The sequence below is a fragment of the Lissotriton vulgaris genome, chromosome 7 (genome assembly GCF_964263255.1).
Source record: "Lissotriton vulgaris chromosome 7, aLisVul1.2, whole genome shotgun sequence".
Lineage (NCBI taxonomy): Eukaryota > Metazoa > Chordata > Amphibia > Caudata > Salamandridae > Lissotriton > Lissotriton vulgaris.
Genome location: NC_141695.1, coordinates 298105006 through 298118684, shown reverse-complemented (window position 1 = coordinate 298118684; position 13679 = coordinate 298105006).

The following is a 13679-nucleotide window of genomic DNA, read 5'->3' as shown; positions in this document are numbered from 1 at the left end:
GTTTTAAAGTCTAATAGATCGAGGGGGCGGGAGGGTTGGTGATGATGTAATTGCTGCCGGTGACTCGAGCTTGGGGTGTGAGAAAGAGGCAATCATGGTGGAGGGTAGGTCAATATTAAGATCAAGTTCAAACAGGGTGCTCACAGACTTACCTCTGAGAAATCGATTCCCATCACTTACATCAGAAATGCCAGATGAGACCACTGACATGAGATCAGAAGATATAAGGGAGATGCCAGGTGTGGAAGATTCACTACAGGACACTATGGCTGGGAGTAGGGATCACATGGGTGGTTGAAGGTCAAGGAGATGGTTAGCACCCTTATAAAAGAAGTTAAGGGTCTGTTCTCCATTTCCGAGACAGGAAACCTGTTTGGGCTTAGAGGAATAAAAAGTGGGCCTGGCTCAACGCACTGGTGTCTTGGAGGATGGAGTAATGGAGTTGAATACAGAGGTGAAGACAAATACACAGGAAGTCTCCCATCTAAAGCTGCAAGGCAAAGTGCTGGTAAATAAAATTGGAGAGGCTGCAAAACAATGCACTGTGGAATGATATTAAAATAGTGAATGTGGCAGAAGGAGCTGAGCGGAGTGACACAAAGCTCTTTGTGGTAAACCTACTGAAAGATGCATACCCATCTGTCACTTCCCCGATTGCTCTGATGCAGGAATTCCAGAGAGCACACAGAGATAATTTCAAGGTAAAAGTAGGGTATTAGAATTGAATTGAATTGAATTGAAAAGGTTCTTCTATAGCGCATGGCTACTCGGAAGCATCCCAGCGCTTGATATTGAACAGAAGGAATAAACATGGAAACCTAAAATATAAAGCCAGCTTATCTATATCTTGGGGAACAGTGCTGTTTTTAACTTTTTCCGAAATGCGAGGAGGCTGGGTTCTTGACGAAGTGGAAGAGGAAGAGCATTCCACAGCCTGGCCGCATTTCGCGAAAAGAGGCGGCCCCCTGTTCGGGCTCTGTTGGTCCTGGGGATTATAAGAAGGTTTTGCTGTTTTGAGCGAAGATCCCTGGATAGTTTATATGGTCTGACCATATCATTTAAGATGGGAGGGCCATTCCCATAGAGAGTTTTGTGGACCAAACAGAGGGTCTTGAAATGGACCCGCTCCTTTATTTGGAGCCAGTGCAGGGTCCTCAGCGAAGGTGCAGCTGATATGCGGTAGCTGGTACCAGTGAGTAGCCTTGCTGCGGAATTCTGGGCAATCTGGAGTTGTCGGATGACTGAGATGGGGGCTCCTAGATAGAGTGCATTCCCATAGTCCAGCCTTGAAAGAATAAGGGACTGGACTATGGTTTTCTTAGCGGTTTCTGGTAACTGGGGAAGAATTTTACGGATTGTTTTCATTAGACCAAAGCAAGTAGCCACTGTCTTTCTTGCCTGGATTTTGAAAGACAATTCCGTATCAAGCCAGAAGCCGAGGCTTTTTATCTCGGATTGGAATGGGCCCAGGCCCCATACAGAGAGGCCACATGGTGGAGTTATTAAAAGTGGCCTTCCTTCCAAGCAGCATCAACTCAGTTTCCCCCCCATTCAACTTCAGGTGGGACGCATCCATCCACTCTGCAACCGCCTCCAGGCAGCTGCAAAGATTAGTCGGAAGGGGTTCCACCTGGTTTAAGGAGACTACTAGCTGAGTGTCGTCAGCATAGCTTACCAGCTGGATTCCAAAGGGGGCTACTACCTCTGCTAAAGGGGCCATGTACACATTGAACAGTGTGGGGCTGAGGGAAGAACCCTGTGGTACCCCACACTGTAATGGCACTGGGAGGGAGCAGTTGGTTTCCGAGAAAACCTTAAAGACTCTGTCGCTAAGGAAGGACCTGAGCCACTCAAGGGCCTTGCCTGTGACTCCGATCCTCTCAAGGCGAGCTAGAAGGACACAGTGGTTAACCGTGTCAAAGGCGGCGCTGAGGTCCAGGAGGATAATGGCCGCGCTGCCACCTGTGTCCAAAATCCTCCTGGAAGCCTCGACCACCCTCAACAGAATCCTGTTTGAGTGGGGTGTAGCAAATCATAGGTCTCCAAGTAAGATGCTAGCTGTTTATTCACCCATTTTTCGGTAAGCTTACTGATGCCGGGAAGGATGGAGATGGGGCGATAGTTGGAAAAATCATCAGGGTTGAGGTTTGGTTTTTTCAACAGGGCTTTTACCATGGCTAGCTTCCAGTCTTGTGGTATTATACCAGATTCCAGTGAGGTGTTAACAAGGTTGATGATGTGTTTGCTAACATGAGGTAGGGCCAGTTTCAAAATGGTCATGGGGGCAGGGTCAAGTGGGGAACCGCTTTTTATGGAGTTGAAGAGAGGGGGGAAAAGTTTGCCACTGAGCGGATGAAAGAATGCAAGGTGTGGTGAGATAGAATTAGTATCATCCATCAGCGGAGGGTTAGATTCAGCTACAGGCAGGGGAGGAAGAGAGAGAAGAATCTTTTCGATTTTTGTGGCAAAGAAGCTTGCTAATTCATTGCAGCGTACACCAGATTCCTCTGGTGTTAATTCAGATGAAGGCGGATCAGGGGCTTTTACCAGAGTTTTTACTATTCTGAACATCTCTCTGGGAGCGTTTGGGGATTTTTCAATTTTTTCAGCATAAAAGGTAGACTTAGCTGCGTTGAGGGCAGATTTATATTTCTTTATGGTGAGTCTATATTTAATTTTCTTCTCGTCAAAATGTTTTCGCCATTGCCTTTCGTCTCGTTTGCATTCCTGTTTAAGGGACCTTAGGTCTGAGTTGAACCAAGGCTGTTTATTTGGACCTTTTTTGTTTATGATACATTTGTTTGGGAGCACACTATCCAATGATTGCTCAATCCATCGATTTAAGTCTGTATTGGCCCTTTCGATATTCTGATTGGCCGGCGGTTCGTTCTGCTTCAATGATTCTATCCAGTCGCTGGGTTCTAATTTTGTCCAGCGCCTACCTAAAGTTTTATGGAAGGGTTTTATGGAGCTGGATCTATTTATTTTCCATGAAAAAGGAATTACCATATGGTCTGACCAAAGAATTGGATATGGTTCAGCTGTGGACAGTTCTGCAACGTTGGAAAATATAGGGTCTAAGAGATTTCCTTTGGAGTGAGTAGGGTGCCGGACAATCAAATTAAGTTGGCAGGCGGCTAAATCTTTGGTTAATTCCAGTGCGATGGTGTCCAAAGGATTGTTAAAATGGAGGTTCAGGTCTCCTAACACTATAAAATTAGAGACCGTACTGGCTAATTCCAGGGTGGTTTCAGTTAACCCTTCTACGAATTGACCTATCGGGCCAGGTGGACGGTAAATTAAAAGACCGGAGAGTGACAGTTCTGAAGATTGTGTAATGGAGAATTGTGTACTCTCGCAGTATGGAATGGCGCTGTCGGTCAAGCGACAAACTAAGTGTTCCCTATATAAAATGGCAATCCCTCCACCAACCTTAGGTCCTCGATCCCTATGTTGGATCAAATATCCAGATGGTAGTGCTCGGACAATGTCGGGGCTGTAAGACGATCCGAGCCACGTTTCTGTTAGAAAAAGAATATCCAAGTTCAAGTCGTCGATTAATAAGGCGATTTCAATGGCATGCTTTGGTAAAGAACGGCAGTTAACCAATGCCATTTTTAGAACAACCTCAACTTTACTTTTTTTAGGACTTTGTGTAGTGTTGATGGAAGCCTCAGTTGCCCTAAAGGAGCAGTGTTTGCAAGAGAGGCAGCCGAGTCCAAGGTCCACCGAGTGGCTGCAGGAAGATGGAAGTACCCCTTTAAGCGAAAGGAGTGTTGCGCGTGAGTATGTTAGGGGGCATGGGGCTGGTGTGTCAGGGGTCCTGGGCCGTGGGCCCGACTGGGCGCGAACGGGCGCAAACGGGCAGGACTCTGGCATGACTCCGGCGCAGGTCCGGCACGTCCGCAGTACGCGTCCGCTGCGCGGAGTCATGACCGTTCTTTTTATAGCGCTGCTAGAGCGCGCGATTCGCCTGGCCCACACCCAATATGGCCGCCAAGATCGAATCCCAGCCCTCAGCGTCGATGCTCAGCCGAGGGCGGTCCGGGGTAGGGGAGGGGCACAGAGCGCTTAGGAGCGCTGAAGGGGTCTCTAATCTAAAGCGCTTTTTAGTCAAGCGCTATCGAGCACACTAGAAAAATGCACAGTTTAAAAGTGTTTTTTAGTCAAGCACGAGCAGCAAACAAAGTAAAAACACAGATTCTAGGGTGCGAAGTAAAGTGAAAGAAAGAGACCTCCCGGCTTCCGCCTCAAGAGGGAAAAGGGTCCTTCTGTTGGTTATCGCTGGAAGAGTAGTCCCTAATTGCTTTTTATAGCGCTGCTAGAGCGCGCGATTCGCCTGGCCCACACCCAATATGGCCGCCAAGATTGAATCCCAGCCCTCAGCCTCGATGCTCAGCCGAGGGCGGTCCGGGGTAGGGGAGGGGCACAGAGCACTTAGGAGCGCTGAAGGGGTCTCTAATCAAAAGCGCTTTTTAGTCAAGCGCTATCGAGCACACTAGAAAAATGCACAGTTTAAAAGTGCTTTTTAGTCAAGCACGAGCAGCAAACAAAGTAAAAACACAGATTCTAGGGTGCAAAGTAAAGTGAAAGAAAGAGACCTCCCGGCTTCCGCCTCAAGAGGGAAAAGGGTCCTTCTGTTGAAACCCCACACAATCTTAGTCAACTTCTTGTCATACTCTGTAAGAGAGGAAACATTAAGCTCAGGTCTTGAGGACAAATCTGTGCCAACCAATGGCCATTCCTTTTCTATTAGGTCAGATATTTGGGAGCTAGGTAAGCGCATAGAGGATCTGGGGAAGGCCAGGGCAAATGTTCCAGCTCAGATTTCAAGCTTGGCTGAAAGTAGTGTGAGAGAACGGGATGTATAATTTTTCTGAGGTGGAAGCAGTGGATGATTTAACTGGACACCAGAGGAGCAGCTCACAAAGGCACTTTGGATGTTAAGTGGAAGGGGGGAACATTGTTTACGATGCAGTTTTTACACTGCAGTTCCTTTACCCCGTAGCTATTACAACACAAGTCATTACTACGACTTGCGCTGGATGGCGCTGTGGGATAAGGAATCTTGCAATTTTATATTCCAACACCTTCCCTACTGTTACGGGGACTGATGTTGGAATATAAAAATATAAGATTGGTGAATCCACGCCCTACAACGCAAGTCGTTGTAACGACTTGCATTGTAAGACTTGCGTGGTAAAGGCATGCGTTGTTACAACATGCGTTGTAACAACGTACATCCATCTCATAGGAGCTGGATTAGATGCATAAAAACATGGATACTGGGAGAAAGGGTGATCAGCAAGGGATTTAGGAAGTCTCTATTCTTTGATGGAATGTCAATGGGTTAGCTAGGAAACAGCAAACTATATTACAATATTTGAGGGAATCAAGGGCACATATAATGATGCTTCAGGAAACCCATCTATTGAGGCATGAAAGCAGAGGACTTATGCAGGGGCATTGATATATCATCTCCCAATACATCTATCAGATCATGTAGCTTTTTTGCTAAAAATGAAGATCTCGAACCAGAAGGAATGTCGGATATAAACTGTTGATTAGAAGCTTCTCCTCCAGCCAGACTTAGTAAAAGAAATAGAGACGCGAGGAGTTTTTCAGGTGGAACCTGACATCTGCCCCAATTCATATTACTTAAGATGCATAAAAAGCCCGTCTAAGAGGGATCATACACAGCTTATCTGCTGCTTGGAATAGGATAGATAGACAGAGGAAAGAACAGTTAGAGAAGGACATCACCAGACAAGAGACTGCCCTGAAAACATATACCATGAAGGAAAATCTTAGAGCAAGGTTGGTACAAGCCTTGAAAATCCACCAGCAGGTTAATGATGGGGGAGAGGGCGAGGCAGCAGTGGGAGGTGAGCAGGCTTAGGAACTACAAACATAGGGAAAAGTATAGGGAACTGTTGGCTTGGAAAGCAAGAACGGAAAGAAACTGAATTACACCAGATAGGTGCAGGACTTATTAACAGGAGTCACCATAGCAAATAGTGAAAGGATCAAACAGCAGTTGCATAAGTTTTTCTAGGACCTATACGCAGAAGATCTATCTTTCGATATGAAGGAATTAGAAAGGTGGCTCATAAGTACTGCTTTAGCTGCTGCCTAACCTCAGAACAGCAGCAATCCTACAATCATGACATTACAGGGGAGGAGATCCTGAATGCTGTCAAGAAATTAAAGAGACTTAAAGCAGCTGGCTCGGATGAGATTTCCAATGTAGTCTACATTATATTGGCAAATGAGGTGGCCTTGGTCTGGATAAATTTCTATTATTCCATCTTATTAAACAGTTCATCCATACCTGAGTCCTGGAATGAGTCAAGAATTTCTTTGATATTGAAGCCAAATAAAAACTCAATTGAGTGGCAGTCCTACCATCTCATTTCCCTGCTGAACTGTGATTATAAGATCTTTGCCAATATTCTGGCTTCACGGTTGAGAACGGTGGTAGGAAGTGTCATACAACCAAATCCAAAGGGTTTCCTACCTGAAAGACATTTGAAGGAACTGATGCATGTATTGGTTGGCTCTTTAGATTTAGGAACTATATCAAAGATGCCGCTAACTATAGTAACTCTCAACGCAGCCTAAGCGTTCCCTTGAGTGAATTGGGAATACCTATTGACCCCCCTGAAGCATTTTGGTTTAAGGGACATGTTCCTTAAAGTTATCTGAAAATTTTGTAGCTCTCCAAGGGCCCTTGTGTTTGTGTATCACAATCTAGCCGCACCGGTTAAAAAAAGAGAGGGACCAGGCAGGAGTGCCCCTTTCCACTCTTTTTTTCGACCTACATATAGAACCTTTGGCTCAAAGCTTAAGAATGAATGAGAAAATTAGGACTTTCTCTGTTGCTGAATTCTCCAAGAAAACAGCATTATATGCTGATGACCTAATTGTATATACTTCAGAGGTAGAGATTGCTAGCTTTGAAACATCTTTAGAAGTGAGGCAGTTTAGGGACTTTTCTGGATATAGTAAATGCATCAAAATCATAAATAATGACTTGGAATTTAGCCTGGGAGGGAGCTGAACATAGAAATGAAATGAGATACCTAGGAATAGGGATAGTTCAAGATATAGAGGAAATTATGATGATTAATTTAAAGAGAGTCAGCAAGAAGGTTGACAACTATCTGAAGAAATGGCAGAACCTGCTGCCCTCTATTTAAGGATGGGTAAATCTGGGGAAAATGCCCACCCTGCCAAGACTTACCTATCTGTTAGATAACATCCTGCTTAATTTCAATAGGAAAGAGCTTGGGAAAATCCAGAGGAGAGTCACTTTGTTTATTTCGGCTGGAAGGAGACTACGGCTGTCCTGGAAAAAACTTCAGAGGAGGCTTTGCAAAGGATGTTTAGCATTACCCAACATTCCAGTGTATTGCTGAGCATTACAACTGAAAAACTGTTGAATGCTCCTCCGGTAAGCCATCGGTGGGAGAAATGTATAGAGTCATGTTAGTAGGTCTTTCTGGGGAGGGAGTCCCCTACGAATTTGGTGCGCCAACATTTTAAGAAGGTGTGGTTGAATTTTCTTAGCTCTGCTGCAAGCTTATGGTATGAAATCAGGAAACTAATGGGAATCCTATACTACAGCAAACTATCACCAATATAGGATTCACCAGGTTCTCCTGAACGTATAGGAGATTATTTAGTGAGACCCTTTGGAGAAAATGGTATAAACAAGTGGGGGAAGGTAGTTGCAGAAGGAAGGGTGCTATCCTGGGATGCCTGGGAGACGATCCCTAAGGGGACATTATCTAGATTTAAATTCTACCAGATGACGGCTTGGTTAGGAGCCCAAAGGTGGACACAGTTAAAGATTTACAAAATGGAGAAGGAACTTCAGAACCCTCTTGCAAAGAAGAAGTAAGAAGTCCTTTGGTACCATCATCTCCTAAACGTGGCAGAGGGGAGCATGAAACCACCTCACCATGTCTGTGATGGATACTAGCTACAGGAATTATGGCAAGAATTGATTAACTTACTTTACTCAATGATGAATTCTGCTGCGGTAAAGAGGAACCACTTTTTTTACTCTCCACAGAATGTTCTGGTTCCCTTTGATGCTGGCTAAATTCTGCAAGTTCAACAACACCAGATGTAAGAAATGTGGAGATCAAGGAGCAGACAACGTCCATTTGTTCTGCTATGGAAGAATTGCGGGTAAGTGGTGGTGTCAACCAGAGCCTCCCACCTTGCATATGTGGTGGAGCTTAGTAAGATACTTTAATGAAATGGTTAAGAAATTTGAGGGAGGAACTAGGGGGCAGATTTACAAGCCCCTTGCGCCTCTTTTACGCCGCTGTTGCTTCACTTTTTTGACCCAGCGGCGGCGCAAAGCCAGCGCCATGCTGCCGGGTACTTACAACATGACGCATGTGGGAGATGCATCACGTTGTAAAGCCTTGCGCCACATGTAGGCGTACCTGCGGAGGGGGGGGGGGGGGCGTTCTGGCTAAGGAACGCCTCCTAAAAGTGGCTGACTGAAATCTACAAGATTTCACTCAGTCCATTTTCAGGCCATTCTATGTCAAAACCCTGCGCCTGCTTGAAGCAGGCGGGGGGTTTGATGCAGCATGTTAGGGATAGGACACCCCCAAGCCTTGCTGGAGCTGCATCGCGCTTGTGACGCAACTCCAGCAATGTGCCGCCTTTCTGACGGGGGATGCGACACGGATCTGCCCATCCGTGGGCCACGGTGCGCCGCATTGTAAATGCAGCGCATCAGTTGTGGCACATGGATGGGTAGATGCATCGCAACTCTTCTGGAGCATCCCTGCTGAATAGCAGAGTTGTGCCAGAAGTAGTAAATCTGCCCCTGGGAATGTATAATATTTGGAACAAGCTGAGCACTGGATGAGAGAAGAGGGAGAGTCCAGTGAGCATATCTCTTAAGTCAGTAACGGCTGGGGAGGTACCAGAGCAGAGCCATAACTTCTATTGCTGACTCATAATGGACCAGGGACAAGGCACTTGGGATAGTTGCACTTACGAGACTCTTCTCTTTTGTAGTTTAATGAGGACATAAAAAAAGATTGAGGTTGCTTCTTGACTAGGATTTCATCCCCCTATCAGTTATCCAATTTCTCACAATAACCTACCATGCAATGGACTGCATTAAGCCTGATATTTTGACTGCAATGTGCCGTTGCTCCATGGGTTAGTTGCACTTCTTGCACAGAGATTTCCAAGGAGAGTGCCAGTGAAAGTCAACACAAAGAGCAAAACGCCATCTAAGTGCAGTACTCATCTTAGGCTCGCACTTCGCTCACGTCTGTAGTCAAAATGTTGTATCCCTGTATTTAATTCAATTCTAAATTTCGGCAAAACATCACATTTCTTCTGGTCTATTTCCTGTGTCCCGCTAGGAAAAGTCCTTACAGATGGAACTGTCCTTGAAACCGCTAGAACATTTCATCAGTGCAAACAGAGTCAGTTCAGTGCAGTTACCATCTGTTCTTTCTGAGTCATGGTAACTAAATATGGTGTTGAGTTTTTGGAACCATATGCTGCCAGCCCTAGAGTTGATTATCCTCCCACCGACGATACCAGAGCACACGCTTGCCATCCTTTCATAACATGGATCTGTGAAACATGGAAGCTCAAGATGACAATATGAACATATTTTCTTCTCCTGTGGTCTCCTGTTACTATTGAAGACCAGAGTGCGGAGACACTATTCACAGCAGAATGTATTTAATTGTCCTTTCATGGAAACCAGCATTATAACCAACCACAATGGTGGACACAACCACATCCAACTGCAGTCTCCTCTGAATTCATTAATGCACAATTGCATTTTGACAGAATCTGTGATTCAATTAATACAGCTTGGATTGAAATGAAATGAAATATGTATTTATAAAGCGCAGTTGCTGCCCTGGGGCGTCCAAGCGCTGATAGAAGGTGTATTTGCTGAACAGAAGAGGTTCTGCTAGGAGAATTAATGGTGGGCATTGAACAGGAGGGTTTTCAGCTGTTTTCGGAACAAGAGGAGTTTGGGGTTGGACCTGAGTTGGAGGGGAAGGGAGTTCCATTGTTTGGCGGCATTGAGGGCGAAAATCCTGCCACCAGCACTTGCTCTTTTTATTCTGGGCACTGAGGCCAGAAAAGACTGACTTGATCTAAGATTTCTGGTGTGGTGGTACTGGGTTATTAGTTGGCGGCCAATTGCTGGACCTGTGCGCCAAAATGCCTGGTGGGAGATGCACATCGCCTTGAAGGCGATTCTTTGTCGTACGGGTAACCAGTGCAGCTTGTTCCGCCCAGGTTTGGCTGATTGTCTGCGGGGCAGCTGGAGCAGTGTTCGGGCACTGCAGTTCTGCACTATCTGCAGCTTTCGTAATGTGTATTCCGGAGCACCGAGATACAAGGCATTATTGAAGTCCAGCAGTGATTGAATCAGGCCCTGGACGGCTACCTGTTTGGCCTCCATAGGCAGGAGAGGGAGGACTTTCCTCAACATCCGGAGAAGACCAAAATAGGTTGCGGACAGTTTCGTGGCCTGAGTGTTGAAAGAGAGAGCCTTATCCAGCCAGACCCCCAGGCTCTTTATGTTGTCTTTGGGGGCTGGGGGGTTGCCTAGGCAGGGAGGCCAGAGAGAGTTGAAGTGTACCGGAGATGTGGGTCCCAGGAGGATCAGCTCCGTTTTATCCCCATTGAGTTTAAGGGAGGATGATGTCATCCATCCCTTAACTTCCTCCAAGCATTTCAATAGTCCTGATGAAGATGATTGGCCGTCCTCCTGCGCCAGAGAAACCACTAGCTGAGTGTCATCCGATTATGAGATGATTTTAATGCCAAACGGACTAACAATCTCAGCCAGTGGTTTCATATAGATATTAAAAAGCGCAGGGCTTAGGGAGGAGCCCTGCGGGACTCCACAGTTTAATGGCCTGCTTGTTGAGACAGTATCTCCATCAAAAATCTGGAAAGACCTAGAGCTCAAGAATGATTCGAGCCACTGCAGTGCCCCGCCTACTATTCCTACGTCCGATAAGCGGCTCAGCAAGGTGAAATGGCTGACCATGTCGAAAGCAGCGCTCAGGTCAAGGAGGACCACTGCCACTGATCCCCCTTGGTCTAAGATCTTTCGAGTTCCCTCAGTGACTGCTAGCAGAGCGGTTTCTGTTCCGTGCTTAGGTCGGAAGCCTGTTTGAGTGGCGTCTAACAGCTGGTTATTCTCGAGAAAGTCCGTTAGATGGATGTTGACATGTTTCTCGAGAATTTTGCTCACCCATGGGAGCAGGGAGATCGGACGGTAGCTGCCGGGATCCTCAGGATCGAGGTTAGGTTTTTTGAGCAGAGCCCGGACCTTGGCCTTTTTCATTGCAGGCGGGACAGTGCAGGAGGTGATGGAGGCATTTAGGAGGTTCATTATGGTGGGAAGCATGACTTGGCTAGCTAACAACATTATCTCTAGCGGGGCTGGATCGCATGGTGACCCTGATTTTACTTGACGAGCTAGTCGGTCCAAGGATTTGGGATCTAGCAGAGGGAAATGATCTAATGTTACCAGAGGTTGGAGGGGCGCCACCTCCAGATTCCCCTGTCCCATTGCACTAGGGTTTGTTACTACAGCCGGGAAGGAGGAATAGATTAGGTTAACCTTCTGGTGAAAAAATTCTGCCAGGTCGTTGCAGTGAGCTGAAGTTTTGGCAGGAGGCGTGGTCGAAGTAGAGATTTTAGTGAGGCTTTTTACTATATGGAAGATTTCCTTAGGTTTGGACTTAGCTTCCATGATCTTTCCTGAGAAATAGGCAGATTGAGAAGATTTTACATTGCTTTTGTAGGAGTTGATTGCCTCTCTGTATTGAGTTTTTGCATCTGGTGCGTAGTCCAAGCGCCACCTTCTTTCTAATTTCCTACAGAGGCTTTTTTTATCTCTGAGGGATTTTGAGAACCAGGGGGCAGTTTTATGTGATCGTTTTGATGTGACTTTACAGATAGGGAGGGTAGCTTCAAGGGATTTTAATATCCAGTCCTCATATTCTTGGTTGGCTATGCTCGGGTCCTCGTTGCGAAGCGGACAGGTGTGCATCAGATTGTGGAGCCAGAGGTCAACTGGTAGTCTGGCCCAGTTTCTGGAATTCCTGACCAGGGTGATGGGGGGGGGTAAAGATTTGCACGTGGTCCATGTGAAAGGAATGAGGGAGTGGTCTGTCCAGGGCAGGCAGATAGATTGACCGACCACTAGTTCAGTGCAATTGCTGAAGATTGGATCCAGGAGATGACCTTTGATATGTGTAGGTACATCAACCCGTTGGTCTAACTGAAGGGCCGCTAGATCGTCCATCAGTTCCATAGCTATGTGATTGCGAAAGGTGTCAAAGTGTAGATTAAGGAATGATGACATGAAGTGTAGATGACAGGAATACATCTGCTGCATGTATATTATGGGCACTTATATGCATCCTAATTGCAGTATCGATGAACAGGGATGTTGCCACTCCATGGACTTTCTTTAGATCTCTGAGCTCAATGGGTGACACATTTACAGCTATCTGGACGCCCTCCATAGGGGATGTAACCCTGGCCACGGGGAACACTTTGTAGAGAAGTTGATGCTCACATTATCCCATCAGGCTTCTGCTTCCCATCGATAGTGTCGAGACCAAATCTTACCATGGATGGCCATGTGGGATGCTGTTTACCACGCTCCGCCCCTATGAAAAAATACAGACACCAATCACAGCACAGATGGCATGCGATGAGCTTAGACATGGGTTTGCATATGTATTGCATGCTACGTTAAAAGCATGTAACACTAGTAGAGATGGCAGGTGAGTGAAGAGTTGGTTGTAAAAAAGTAATTTTGAAACACACAGGAACATGCTAAGCAAGACTAACAGAAAAATCTAAAACTGACCTAGGAGGGGAACTCCATGAAGGTGCATGGAACTGGAAAAATGTTTCCCATAATTTAATGTTTTACCTACATAACCATTTTCACCTGCAGGACACCATTGTATTTACTGTGCACATTTTCATTTTCTACTTGTCCATAGCTAATACAGATCTCATATTAAAATGGGCAATGTTTCTCTGTACTCAGTGCTGTGTATTTTCTTTTTTTAATTGTAGGAGAGAGGTTGTACCATCAGCCTAGAAAGATTAAGCTTTGTTGATGCTTTCTCATATGACTGTTTAGTTTACACAATCTTTGAACTATTCGCTATCAAGTGCAGCTGGAGAGAACATTCTAAGACGAGACCAGCTTCTTATGTTGGAGATATTGAAGGCTGAAGTATGCTTAGTCGAGATTTTATTGTACTTTCGTATGTGAAATAATGAGGTTACTTTACCAGAAATGTGTAGGTGTAGCAAAATTAAAATCTCAGGGGCAGATGTATCAAAATACCTATTTGCGATTCTCAAATAGCGATTTTTTGGGAATCGCTATTTGAGAATTTTAAAATGGTATGTGTATAAAAAAATCACAATTTTTTAGCAATTTCTTAAAATTCCTTAATTGCGATTAGCAAATTGCTAATCGCAATTTAAGGAATAATTTCCCATTCATTTCTATGGGCCAGGAGGCCCATAGGAATGAATGTGAAGTTATTCTCAATTTACGATTCGCATAAGGACACCCTGATGCATCCCTGAAATTTACATGTGTGCCCTAAGGGCATGTATGTGCACCA